This window comes from Pocillopora damicornis, chromosome 1, assembly GCF_964200805.1.
Source record: "Pocillopora damicornis chromosome 1, jaPocDami1.2, whole genome shotgun sequence".
NCBI lineage: Eukaryota > Metazoa > Cnidaria > Anthozoa > Scleractinia > Pocilloporidae > Pocillopora > Pocillopora damicornis.
In genome coordinates, this window is record NC_142670.1 from 26,711,779 (window position 1) to 26,726,660 (window position 14,882).

The following is a 14,882-nucleotide window of genomic DNA, read 5'->3' on the forward strand; positions in this document are numbered from 1 at the left end:
GCTGAGGAACTTCCAAAGCTAAAAAAAGAACACAAAGGAAAATATTATTTGTCTTCCCTGAGCGCTTCAGCGATCAGTTCATTTTCCAAACTTATCAGTTGAAGTTCAAGTTAAACAAGCCACAATACAAAGAAAAAAATCGATGGTTTCTTTGCATACATGACGACTTCAACACGGACAAAGTGTGTAATTCTGCGAACCCCACATGAGTGGGGTTCGTGTATATGTATGAGCACTGTTACCTAGTAACGCGTGACGTATTTTACGTCACGTTCCACTGGGAGTCTTAGACGGAAGCTGTGTAGCGAAACCTGTTTGGATGCGGTCTGAGAAACTAGGATAGAACAAGAAATTCGAAGTGAACTACGTCTGGTGTTTTGACTGTAATTTGGAAAGCTTTGTTTGCTAAGTGGATAAAGATAAAGCTGATGTAGTTGAGAAAATGGTTTTGATCTTTGAAATTCATAAAGATTTCGTCCATGAAAGATTATGCAAATTTACGCCTGAAATTGAAGCGAACCGTAATTTGAGCTTTTTGTTTAATAAGTTTGAGTGATATTTAAAAGAAAAAGTCGGTCTTCTTTAAGCGAAGACATTGTTCACTGAAGGGAAAGGTTTCTTCGCTTTCTTTTCCGATCAGGCAATGTTCGATCCCTGATCTCTCGTGGATCACAAACGCGGCGATTCCACTCCGCATTCCAGCCGTCAAAAGAAACGATCACGTAATCATCGTCTACTTCTTCAACAGTGCACGCACACTAAACTCCTTCATCGACTGCTTCAGCTTTGAAGCCTACAGTTTGTGGAAGCGCCATCACGTTTTTAGTCAATCATGCGTTTAGCTCATGCGATCAAAGCAGGTTTGCGATCGATAAAGCCGGTCAACTTATTTTGATGCATCTGCAATCGGTCGCTAGGAAACTTAGTGGTGTCGTTGTCCCAGGGTAATTGTAGCGCCTCGTTGCGCATGTGCCGATTAAAACCGGAATTCTTAATGAATTACACACTTTGTCCGTGATGTCTCCTATAAGCTTCATTCCGTGATAATTTATGTCTTGCATGACAATCTTAAGTTCAAATTAGAGAATTTAGCTGCGGCTCAATTTGAATTGACGTTTGGTATAAAAAGGGAAAATTCCTAAATGAAGGCGACCGGGGTCAGAGGTAATTTATCTTCTCTTGAAAATGAAACTCATGACTTGATTTCACATAATCAATATTCCAGAGACAGAAAGAGGGATGCCCTCTCGATTGTGGTGTTTTGGGAGTTTTACCCGGCGTCCTTTCGTTGTATTTACCCATTGCTATAACCGTAAACATGGTGAAATATTTCTAACACCGAGTTAGTGTGTAAACTTCAATACTAGTCAATGTGACTGTATAAAACGGTCAAATCAAATTACGAACTTCTACACAATGTGAAACACACTTAGCTGCGTTAGACATGATTAACAGGCGATAAGAGAGATCGAGATTAAAGCGGTAGATTTAATGAAAGACAAACAACCTTCGGAAACATTACAACCACTCGATCAGTATTACACAGCTTACTTCCTTAAATTCACGACGCTCTTAGTTTATTCTGAAAATGGTTCACATGCAAGCATAGCGAGCTCCCGAGCCCCCGAGCCCCCGAGCCCGCGAGCCCCTGAGCCAAATTTTCCACGAGTACATCTCTTTCCAAATGTTGTGACAATAGTTTAAGGATTCTGCAGTTTTTCATCAACATTTCCGGGGAAACGAAAGTTGACGACCTCGCGCTCGAATGGTTATCCAGCATCTTCAACCCTACGTTATCTTCTATTAACCTTGATCTTGCTTCGCTATTGGTATTTATTAAAATCACATACGACTGTATACACGATGATAGTTATACTGAACCAGGTTGTTCGGGGCATCTCCGCAATCGAGGGTACTGCAAACAACGACTTTCATCAAAATATCTTCTAACTCGCTGCACCTAGTCTTACCTGGAACACAGAGGTAAGGATTCAACCAATCTGTTACTCAAATCTCTTGGGAATTTCATCCACAGTTAGAGTTCCTTTCCTTCGGCAGAGGTGTAAAACTAAATGATTTTAGGTAACTGTACAGCACTTTTACAAACAGGAAATTCGACGAGACGAGAGGCAGGAGACGAACGACGTTCGATTCATCGCTTCGTTTGTTTCCTAGAATTTAAATATGTAATTGTGAAATTCGCACAATTAAAATAATCACTTGACCATGACAATGGAAATCAAATTTCCTAACTGTCACGGGATTACTTGATGAGGTCTTTGCCTTACTTTACGGTTACATTTCTCTGACCCCTATTTTTACTCAGTGGGTAAATTAACTTCCTCGTGTTTATCTTGGTTACATCGTTGTCATTTTCATGAATGTCCGAAGATAAGTTAAACCGACAAATTTTTCAAAAATAAGAAACCTGCTCGAGACTCTGGGTCAGTGGATTGGAGACGAGCGAAGAACCGGGCGAGTTAAAGTTCCTGATTCCACTGCAGCTTTTTCGCTCATTTTCATCAGCCCTGCCCCCTTCCCACCCATCAAAAATAAATGGCGCATTTTTGGTAATTCCACCCTTTTCTTGTTTTTAAGTTCTACGCTGAATGCGTGACTGCACCCACAGGTAGCCCAAGCTCGCACAGTTAACCTTTGAAACTATGCAAATATGATAATAATTTTGGCCGACGAACGAAATATGAGGATTTGTCTGAGAATAAACTGTTGCTTACTGAGCCCAGAAATTTGAAATACTTTTCAACAAATAACTTTACTTGCCTCTATATTGTTTGTTCGTTTAAATTTTGGAAGTTTTTTAAAGCTGATTTCTCTTGCCTCTCTCAACAGCGAGCTAATCAGCCGCAAACCAGCCTTGAAAATTCGAAAAAAAGCTGTGCTATCTTTGTTTTCAATCAAAACGAAATCAAACTTTCAAGTTGAGAATGTGACTATTCCAATCCTTTAAATTCCACAATACAAATATATCGAAACCTACCGATTATAAGCTCAGCGACTATACAACTTTGTACGAGGTTTAGGAAGAGCTTATAAACGGAGGGGCATGTATCCGGGGGGGGGGTCTATAAACGGAGGGCCCCATGTCCGAGAGGGCTTGTGAAAACAACAGAAAAAGCGAAAGCAGCTGGGCGCTGATCAAAATACATTTTGCATTTATTGGTTTTTTTTAATTAAGCTTCAAAACGTCATCCGAAAAAACTAACAACACGAACAAAGCTGCAAGATAACAGAGCTGAAGTTCAGACTTCCCCCTTAAAGTTCATCTTTGCTGTCCTAGTATTAAATATTTTTCTTTTGTATTTTATTAATATTTTTTCTTTGTTGAAAGGTAGATGGGCATTTAATCTGGGGGGGGGGGGGGAAGGCTTATAAATGGGAGTTGGGGGCTTATAAGCAGCAGTCTACAATGCTTATATCTTTGCTGTACTCATGTACTAACAAAGTGTTAATGTAAAAGCTTGGACTTCCTGTGGTGTGTTAGGCTGTAAGTGGGGTATTGTACATCTTTCTGTTACAAAATCCAACTGAAGTGAAATAAGCCATAGATATTTTTAGTTTATTAGACACTCTTTCCAAAAGCTCGGAAAAGAGAGAGCCACAATAGGATATAACAAATCCTTATCAGCATCACACAGTGCAACTGCCACTTTGACTTCTCAGGGACAGAGGATGGGGGCACTGATGCAGAAATATCAAAACTTGCGGATTTCAGATGACAATTAACAAGCAACATCATGAGAATACACAGGTTCAATAACAAGCCATCAAACTAAGTTAAACCTTGACTTCTTATGATCATATGCCCAGTATTTTTTTCAATGACTGATCTATCTGTGCTTCATGGGTTCAACTGCCCAGCATTTAAACTGCTATTTCAGTTTTGAAACATAATCTCACTTTTTCAATGAAATGTACACAGGACACAACATTTTCATATCAAGGGTGACTAAAAAAGAAATCATAAACTGGTTTCCAATTTAGAATAAGCTCTACACTCAGTATGCAGAGTAATTCTCATATATTTCATATTAGCAATAATTTTCTTTTACTTTGTGGATTCCAAACTGATGTTGGCTTTTCCAAGTACCTAGAAAAACAAAAAAAAATTAAAAAACTAGCAAAATCATAGCATTCAAAATAAGCATTACATTGTTTTTAAGTTTCCACAAGCCCAAAAAGTCTCCTTACAACATTTTTCATCCCAGACAAAAAGTGAGTGGGTCTCCTATGGCGTCTTCTGTCTCTGAACTTTGCTGCAACAGGTGTGGTTGTTCTCTCTTTGCAAGTTTCTACACTAAGTTTTTCTTTGCTTGCAACAAAAGTACATCATCAAACCAGAGGGAAACCTAAGAGAGGTAAAAAATTAAATACATAATAAATTTTTCATTGATAAGAATCCCTATTTTATTTGCAACTTGTCCCACAGGAAAAAAAAAGGCCAGGCACACCAGGTTTTCTACTGTTTACACATAAACTTTCTCTGGACCTTTAACCCCAAATAGTGACAAGCAACTAATTTCTACTTGCAATATTATCCCTACATTATCATTATTATCATGAGACTGAATAGAGGACATGATCACTATAACGAAAAAAAGCTCTTTACTGTTGAACAAATTCTCCTTGTCAGAACATTAGGAAATACACAGAGAAAAGAATGGAGAATATGCATATATATTGATGTTAGAGTGTAAAGAATTCAAACAGACAATATTAATGCATGTGTATAAATTAAGGATTCTATTATAGATAGTGCGTACTTGCAGGGATTGGCACATGCAAGCACAGGGTGCAGATGGAAATGTGTATAACGGCAGAACAATAACATAAGCATCATCTTCCAAATATGATGAATTTCATTTCTTTTTTTCTATTGCTCAATTCTATGAATCTAATTTAATCTCACATGTATTTGTAAGGAGAATCCCATGAGCTCAAGTACATTTCTTAATTCAAAGGCATGACTGATGTTTAGAAAGATTTGGTAACTGCACAAGCCATGGGAGTGCCTTTTGGAAACCTTTCCTAACAAATAATGAGTAACCATAAATTATGAAATGCAAGAGCTGCTTTGTACATTCCTAGTGCACATTTCTCAAACATTTTTAACCAGTTGGAAAATGCCTTAAGATAATTATATTGTTTGATTTGATCATTCATTAGAATAATCACATCAAATTTATGAACAAATCAAATTTAAATGTTTTTTTTTAAACTATGAAAAAGTTTAGCATTGTTTAGTTATCTTAAAAAGCTTTAATCTCAAGCCAGTGTGTAGTATGGAAAACCTGTAACTTAATAACTGACTTAACAAGTTACTTTTCAAAATAATTCACAATAGACCAATCAGGAATGAAACATTTTGTTTCAGTATATAATGATTATCATTAGATTATTTTAAAGGTAATATTTGAATTTAAGTAAAGAAAGCACATTACAGTCCTATGTCCAGGTGACTTGCTGTAGTCTCTTATTTATCTTGAGTCCTTAATTTTTGCAAATGACTGTTAATTAAAATTGGGGAGAAAATAACAAAAAAGGACAACAACAATTTGACGATGAAAAGTTAAACCCCATCCCTCTCTCACTGTAGGACAGTACCCACTACATGATAAAAGTATGAACCTGATTAATTCTGATTAAAGCTGACTAATTTGTGAGTAGAGGAGTTAGCTTGAGAGTACATGTTTAAATATGTAAGTACTCAAAATTCTTTTGCAATTGTTTAATATCATGATGTTATACTTCCCAACTCAAATCCATTGTTTATTTGACCCTAATTTTTCCCTTTGACTTCAGCTCAAGGAACATTTGAGAGTCTTGGGAAAAGAAAACTTACTGTTTCTCTCGCAGCCAGTCATAAGTACCTAATATGTTCAAGTTCATTAACAAAGTTTGAACTGAAACAAACTCTCGACAGGTATGGCAAAGAATGCATTGCATTGAAAAACCAAGGCTTCCTTTTTCTATCACCCCACTCTCTGTTGAAGAACTTAACCCTGTTCACTTGGCTCTACTAAACTACACTTAAGAAACAATCAGTAGAGTTGTTTGTCTAAGTATTTAATCACTTGGCTCACTTTTGTAGTATTCACTCAGTACAACAGATGTGCAAGAGCTACTTTTATCACATGGAAAAGAATGCTTGATTTATTATGGGTTTTATGCTAGTAAATTAGATGTAATTGGTTGTTGCTAGATGATAATCAGAACAAAAGTCAATCAATTCCTGTAATTAAATTTTGCTCTGTCTCTTGATAGCAAGAATTATTCTAAACATCTGTCACCGAGTACAAGATATACTACTGTCAAGCAACATGAAGTCTCCACCAACCCTGACAGGACACTTCTGTGCCCCCCCTTGACTATCTTGTTGTGACAATAATTGAGTTTGTGGTTTGAAATCTAACATGGTATCAAAGCTAATTAAACACAGAAAGAAAAGAGAGCCTGGTCAGTCTACCAGGAAACTTACTGCTTGTCTTCTACAGGCTTTGAGAGCTCAAAACTCCTTATCACAGGCATGTTTGGTAATGTTGTCTTTCTGGGACACTGACAGAATCCATAAAGAAGGGCCTGAAAAAATTTAAATAAAAACCATTACGGAAATAAAATATCTAAAACAACTTGACAAATTTTTGGTTGACCATTAAAACAATCTCAAGCATACTCTCAGAAATATTAAAAACAAACCATGTCAGATTTTCAGTTGAGTGAGTCAACTCTCAGATCTCGGAAGTAAAAGGATCAAGATTTCAGGTAGTTGGTTAAGAGGAGACAATTTGGGACAGATTTGAACACTATAATGATCTTTTTATTTGTCATACAAAGTGCTATTTATAACATTGATTGAGCCTAAAAACGATCTAATATTTCCAAGCTTTTCCATGACCCTGTCTGTGATACGCTAAAATACTATAATCAACCAATCAAAGACAAAAATGGCAATTTGGTGTCTTGTATTTTGCAGTGGCTAAAGTTGGTTTCTTTCTTTTTCTCTTTTTTTTTCCTTCTTTTTCATATTTTAAAATATTAATTAAAAGACCACACATTACATTTACAATACATCAGCTACCTTACTTTTACAAAAAATTACTCATGATCAATAAATGATATTATAATCCAACAAATACAATTATTTGCTTGTGGGCAATTGGTCTAAGCCCGTCACATGACAGAATATCCCCTAGCTAAAACTGGGGGATATGCAAGAATATACCTCAAGTGATATTCCCCAATTTTCGAACCTTACATCTAAAATGGAAAACTGTGTGTTTATAGATTTGATTCAAGATGAAGAGCGTTGCTATAGGAGGAAAATGTTTCTTTTGTTCACAAAATCATTTCAGAGAACACTGACACACCATAAACAGTAGTCGGTTCATTAACAATTTTCTTGTGTGTTGAAAAATAGTTGAAGGATAATAGACATAAAAAATAATATCCATTATATACTGAGCCAAAAAAATCAGAATTTCAGGCAATCAAAATTAGACATCTCTTCAAGACAGATTTATAGGGTAATATCTTATCATCAGTGTATATCAAGAAGCAGGTATGCAGGTGAAGGGGAAAATTATAGAAAGGAACTGCAAGATGTTGGAGACTTGCTCAGCAAATGTTGATAAGCTGAACAAAACAACAGCATCATTAGTTCAAAAAAGATAAATAAAAGAGAAAAAAAGATGCAAATCTGGTGGTTTGTGGGGATCACAGTCCCAGAGGACTGCTCTTATTTAAGGCCAAAAATACTTTTAACAGTCCAAACAAAAACATTCTCTGTAATATACTTCCACACAAAATAAAAAAAAAAACTGAAGAATCAAAGGAAGGTGAACAATTGAAGCAGTTGCTAAAATAAATTACAAATAATAACTTACTTTAGATATAGAAAACAAAATAAAGGAGGACAAAAGACACTAACAAATGTTGTACCAGATCCAGGGAGAAACAGCTGGTTAAAGACAATAGGGAATGATTTAAAGCGAATGACAAAAATGATAAATAAATCAGAATTAATAAAATTTACAGTAAAGAACTTATACAAAATAAGTAACTTGAGCAAAAAAAAGTAACAGATAAACAAACAAACTGACCATATAGCTTTCTTCACTCTTTTACTTCCAAGATCTGATTGTTAGTTCTCCTCTCTTGCTGATACATTTTTCCTGGTAAGGGACAAGGATTCAGTGTTAGATCAAGATGAAATTTGAAATGAAATTAATAAAAATGCAATGGAAAGAAAAAACTATGTGAATTTAAAATAAATTATGTCAATGTGATTTTTGGCAGCAAGAAAGCATTTCATTCATTTCTTAAAAGTTTCCTTCTTTCTTTTAATTAAGTCACATAAGGGGGCAAAATTTCAGAAGAAGACACATATTAAACAGTTAAGTTACTCTCTGTAATCCTAAAGTGCAGTGGCAAACAAATCTTCTCAGAGATCACACCACCATAGTGCTTTAACAGCTGACATGTGACTTCTCTTTAGTGTTACTCTTTTCACTCCTTTATCACACTGCGACCATTTAATAAGTTGTCATCAAAAATAAAATATGACTTTGACTTAACTTTTTTTGTTTCATTTCAGTGGTGAGCCAAAGAATCCATTCTGTACTTAATTAATTTAACCACAAGTTGCATTATGCTGAATGGTAAATCGAAACAAAATAAAGCAAAGCAAGAAAAACAATAAATAAAAGAAAACCTGAAGATAAATTTGTCCTGAAGAATTCATTTTAAGCAGCAACTACAAGTAATTGCTATTTTTCCATGGAGAAAAACATAAGTAAATCCTTAGCACTATGTAAGCTTAATTAGCCATTTAACTCCCAGAAGTGATTAACATGAAACTTCTCCTGATAATATCCTCACATTATCCAGCAAACAGGTAACAAGAATCCTAGAGCTTATCAGGGAAAAGTTGTTATGCTGATTTAACAACAGATTCTTACAACTAATTTACAAGATAATGTGTAGCAGCTAGAGGGGAGATTTAACAATCACATCTTGGGGGTTAAAGGGTTATAAAGAAACAAACCAAACCTCACGTGCCCTAGATGTCATTTTTTCATTCTAGGTTCAAAATAACTTTCCTGTTGAGTAATTTGTCACGATTAAGATTAATACAAGCAATGCTCAGAAAAAGAAATGTAAGCATAAACTGGAACAATCCCTCGCTACAACCCCTAGCAGCAACGTGTACCGGCATTTGAATAACCCAGCTGACTTTGTCAAAAAGGACATATACTTCAGGGCGTGAAATTGTGCCTAATACAGGCGCCAATGCGACTAAATTTTTCACTTTCGCGACCAAATCCTGAAAGTTAGTCGCCAAATTGGCGACTAGAACGTTTCATTATAACCTTACCAAGAGATATAGAGAATTTAAAAAATTTGCAAAGATAAATCCGCGGCAAACTTCCTCGTTAAGTTTGTTTCCAAAACATAGCACATACATCTCGATCGATAACAAGCGACTAAATACAGGAATGGCTCCGACCTGTGATTGGATGATAAAAATAGTAAAAGTTCATAAGTTATATCTTAACTCCTTGCACGTGAGTATTGTTAACTGCGTGTACCGAAGCGGAACAATGAAATATCCATGCGAAAACACCGACGTGTCAAACAAGAAATGACCACTTACATAACGAAGATAAGGCAGAGTCTATCTTCTTCAGCTAGGTCGTTCAGAGATATTCCGGCGATGAAAAAGTCATCCGCTGCCAATTTCCGTTGACAAAACTAATTTAGTCTGTCTAGGCGGACGACCAGAGACTGGAGCCATTCCTGTATTTTACCGCTGACAGGAATGGCTCCAACTCATGCGTATATTAATTTTTTGGTTGTGGATTAATAATTTATATACAGATAAAAAGTGAAAGAGCTATTTATTAGGTTCTTCTTATGTTGAAGTCTACAGTGCTTGCAAATGAAGCCCTCTTTTATTTTTACAGGGCCATGTAGTTTCTAAGTTTTAAAATAATGCACAACTGCATACCATGTTTGAAAGATCACGCAAGGTTGCGTGACGCTGCCACCGATGTTTTTAATTTACAGTATGCTCTACTGGAGAAGTATCTTTGAACAGTTTTTGGCTATAACAAGAAAGAATAAAATGATTTTATAAAATATGTTCCAAAATTAATGAAGGCTGTTCATCACATGACATAGTATTGGAACGAGTATATCTCATTAGTTATCGTATCACCATAGGCGGCCCAAGCTCACGTCTCGAGAAAAAGCCAACGATGAATTCATGAACGCGTCACGCGTTGTGTGACTCGGTGTTAAGTTACGGGAGGAACCGTTGAAAATTTGAACACGTTATAAAGCAGTATGGGGAACGACATATGGTCGATTTATAACGATAAATATTTCGAAATCTGAATATTTTACACGTAAAATCAATAAAAACTTACTCATGCCCTGTGTATCCGTCGAAGTTTCTAGCGATTTCTGCTGTTTTAAGCTTGCTTTACCATCACTGTTAACCATGTCAAAAGACGAAGTCAAGGCTGCACACTCCGATTTCGACCTTGGTCCACGCGGAGGTGGTTTGCGCCCCGAAAATCCTCCCGATCGGCATTTTTCTCAGCCACACTTTACGATCTAAGATCGCTGCACCCTGGGACATGTCTCAGTACCAAAACTTCACGCGCATTTCGCTGGAAACGAGTGTTTTCTACCTGAATTTCCAAGTTCGCTTCTTTCTGGTTAAGCTTTGAACACGAAGACTGGACACGGCCGCGAAAGAGACTTGGGTACGAGGTCAATTTTCTTTCTACCGCGAGTGGTACGGTCGATTAATGTACAATACTTACCCCATCTCCACAGAGGCAACTCGCCTTAACCTATTGTCCTAATCAACCAATCAGACAGCGAGTCGAAAGTAAAACAGATAAACAACGTACAAAATTTGAATATTCTGTGGGGTTTTCTGTGAGCATCTAAGCTTCGATTATTTTCGCGAAAATGCTATCCTTCTGATTCGCTTCGCCGTTAATTTCACCGCATCTTATGATTTATGATTTCGCCTAACGTAATTTTCGAAAACGAAGTTAACGATTCGCTATTCTCTTTGTCAGCCACACTGTGGCTGATCACGTCCCTAGCAAAGGTAAGGCTACCTTCAGCATATTCATAATTTGAAATGAACCTGCAACGAAGGAAAATTATATATTTTAAACTGAATTGAATGGATACTGAAATAAACTACACATGCGGACATTCAATTTGTATACCAAAGAAAGCGTTCGGATTTCGACTCACCAAAATTTCCAATAGTGCAAACTTGAAACTTTGCCACTCTTTACTCTCTTCTGATTCGCTTCGCCGTCAATTTCACCGCATCTCTTCCTCTTCGATAGCATTTTCGCGAAAATAATCGAAGCTTAGATGCTCACAGAAAACCCCACAGAATATTCAAATTTTGTACGTTGTTTATCTGTTTTACTTTCGACTCGCTGTCTGATTGGTTGATTAGGACAATAGGTTAAGGCGAGTTGCCTCTGTGGAGATGGGGTAAGTATTGTACATTAATCGACCGTACCACTCGCGGTAGAGAGAAAATTGACCTCGTACCCAAGTCTCTTTCGCGGCCGTGTCCAGTCTTCGTGTTCAAAGCTTAACCAGAAAGAAGCGAACTTGGAAATTCAGGTAGAAAACACTCGTTTCCAGCGAAATGCGCGTGAAGTTTTGGTACTGAGACATGTCCCAGGGTGCAGCGATCTTAGATCGTAAAGTGTGGCTGAGAAAAATGCCGATCGGGAGGATTTTCGGGGCGCAAACCACCTCCGCGTGGACCAAGGTCGAAATCGGAGTGTGCAGCCTTGACTTCGTCTTTTGACATAGTTAACAGTGATGGTAAAGCAAGCTTAAAACAGCAGAAATCGCTAGAAACTTCGACGGATATACAGGGCATGAGTAAGTTTTTATTGATTTTACGTGTAAAATATTCAGATTTCGAAATATTTATCGTTGTAAATCGACCATATGTCGTTCCCCATACTATGCTTTATAACGTGTTCAAATTTTCAACGGTTCCTCCCGTAACTTAACACCGAGTCACACAACGCGTGACGCGTTCATGAATTCATCGTTGGCTTTTTCTCGAGACGTGAGCTTGGGCCGCCTGTGGTATCACACTACTGTTTTAGACAAGGTATTTATACCACTTAAATTTAAGAAAGAATGAGTGGACCATAAACTACATTTTCTGTACGAGCCATCCTAACCTAATTTTCCAACTGCTTTCCAGGCATCATCTGTAAAAAACCTCTTCAATTTTTCAAATTTGAAAATTTTCAGCTAAAACCGCGGCTCCCAAAAAATATTTCTCATCTTGCCTAATAAATTTTCAAAAGAAATTTTCAAATTTTCACAACTTTGCCTATTCCTGCTCGTAGGTCCAGGTAAGCCCTTATGGTCACTGGTCATAGCTGCTAACAATGGTTTATAACTATACGCGTTTAGTGTTACCTCGTAAAACTCCCCGAAGAAGTTACGAGAGTTAGACGAAACGCGTCAGAGAATAAAGAAGTTTTACAACTACTGTTCGTACAGCACTGCTCACCATTTTAGTTTTAATTACTAAAAAGTTATTGAAAAAAAATTAATAAACGTTTGAGTCGGAGCTATTCCTGTCAGCGGTGAAATACAGGAATGGCTCCAGTCTCTGGTCGTCCGCCTGAACTGACCAAATGAGTTTTGTCAGCGGAGCTTGTTAGCCGATGACTTTTTCATCGCTGGAATATCGCTGAACGACCTCGCTGAATAAGAAAGGCTGCCTTCCCTTCGCTACGTAAGTAATCATTTCTTTTTTTACAGATCGGTGTTTTCACTCGCATTGATATTTCATTGTTCCGCTTTGAGACACGCGGTTAACAATACTCACGGGCAAAGAGTTAAGATATAACTTATTAACTTTTACTATTTTTATCATCCAATTACAGGTCGGAGCCATTCCTGTATTTAGTCGCTTGTCGATCGATAACTAGACGCCATCTTGGATTTAGATAAGCCTGAAAGTTGTATACTATCCATCCTAGTGTCCACTTTGTAGCACGTTAAAGATCTTTTCCCTAACTTAATTTTTGAGGGCCTATCTAGAACGCTGACAGCGTAAAGAAAGATTTTGTTTGTCTTTGAAAATGGCGACCAACTTTTTTTGAATTGGCTACCACTTTGAAGAATTTAGGAGCCAAGTGGCTATCAGAAAAAAAAGTTAATTTCACGCCCTGTACTTGTGCGTAGTGAACACGATGAGTCGACTTAAATCTTACCTCTATTTTGCAATCAGCAAGAGGCTTCGCTAAGCCTGAGATTCTTCTGTTATCTTTTCCCTATGAGCTAATTGCTTCGGGTAAATTTCCATTTTCCTTTGTCCGCCATCTTTAACCGCGCACAATGTATCCTGGAACAAAGCGGAAATAAATTCAGCTACAACCGGAAGTTGGGAATCACTTGTCTTTGTGATACATGCTAGCTGCGTATCAAACAAACAGACCTTAGAGCCTTCTTAAACACACTCACAAAATTCTGCCAAAACCAAAATGTAGGAAACTTGAGGACGAAAAAAATTATGAATGGTTTATTTTTTTAAGTTTTGTCAGCTGTCAATTGGTTGCCAAATTTAGTCTCTTCACAGCAGGATTCTGCCTGTACTGAAGCAAAACCGGAAAAAATTATTGAAATAAGGTTTTGGTAGATGGAAAACCTTTTCTAAAGGCATGGTCCATCGAATAATTGCCACGATTGCAGTAAACTTGTCGTGAATTGCTTGTGTGGCAAAAAACTTTTCAACCTGACTTCGTTTGCCCGGTTGTTAAATTTATGAACGACTCGTCACAATATCGCGACGTTGATATCTGTTGTCGAATTGTCATGGCTAGAAATCGAAGACATCATGGCGGCTAAGCATGCGCATAAAAGACAAATTACGGAGTTTAATATGGCGGCTGCATAAGGCTTTCTGTGGGAAAATTTTGAAAATCAGACACAGTAATTTTCTGGAAGCGTGTACTAAAAATGCCCTCGTCTGAAATGTATTAGAAGAGTGTCCAGATCACTCACCTCCGTTCTCAAACTCTTACGATTTCGCTACGATCTGCCCCAGTCGAAGAAACTTTAAACCTTTTTGGTGCCCTAAGTGTCTTAAAATGGCTTATGTTGGTCAGCTAAAGCTTCTCCTGCAGCCACAATTGCCCAGGTCTGTTCGATCTCTTCGAAAGCCGACCTTCTAATTGAAGGCTATTTGAAGTCATAAAAGTGTGAATCCACGGTGCCAACCGACTTCCAAAAGTCCAAAAAATTTTTTTTCTTATGGGTCTTGTTCCCACGTTGACTCAAAAACTAAAATTATAAGATCTGAAAACATATCAAAGTACTCTTCGATCGCCATTTTGTAAAAACATAGTAACCTAGCCTGTTATGGACAATACCGCTACAGGGCAGCTACTGAAGGCTTAAAGATTGACATAGATTGCAGCATTGGCGCGAAAATAATTTGACTTGAAAAACAACATAGTAAGCTTCTTACTTGGAAAAGATTTTAACAGCTTCTCGAGCAATATCTCGGAAAGAAAATAATAAAGAAGTTATCAGCGCTGCAAAATGTCTGATACACCTCCATTTGATTCATTTTTAAAATGGAAGTTGGGGATTGAAAGTCCGTCTTTAGCCTATGCTGCCAAGACAGTGACAAGGAATATCATCTTAGCTGTGGACGTACCCTACCCTTTGCTGAAATTGTGGCATGATTTTATCAAGACACAGAAAAATGATAGAAATCACACCTATGGCAATGGCTTTGTAAAAGGTCATTTCCGACATCTTTTAATATTTGATTTTAGTGGGAT

General features: G+C 37.2%; 1 long non-coding RNA gene across 6 annotated transcripts in view; it reads right to left on the reverse strand.

Moving 5' to 3' along the window:
- Positions 1 to 14,438, reverse strand: part of LOC149053008 (uncharacterized) — a 101,629-nt gene extending 87,191 nt beyond the window's left edge. For 3 of the 6 annotated variants that reach the window (XR_016188810.1, XR_016188815.1, XR_016188812.1), the window contains exons 1-3: positions 14,098 to 14,438; positions 13,308 to 13,438; positions 8,118 to 8,189 (exon numbers count right to left, since the gene is read on the reverse strand). This is a non-coding gene — a long non-coding RNA (uncharacterized LOC149053008). The remainder of the gene's footprint in view (positions 1 to 8,117; positions 8,190 to 13,307; positions 13,439 to 14,097) is intronic. The other 3 variants (XR_016188808.1, XR_016188817.1, XR_016188813.1) reach the window with 1 other exon arrangement.
- Positions 14,439 to 14,882: the final 444 nt, after the last annotated feature.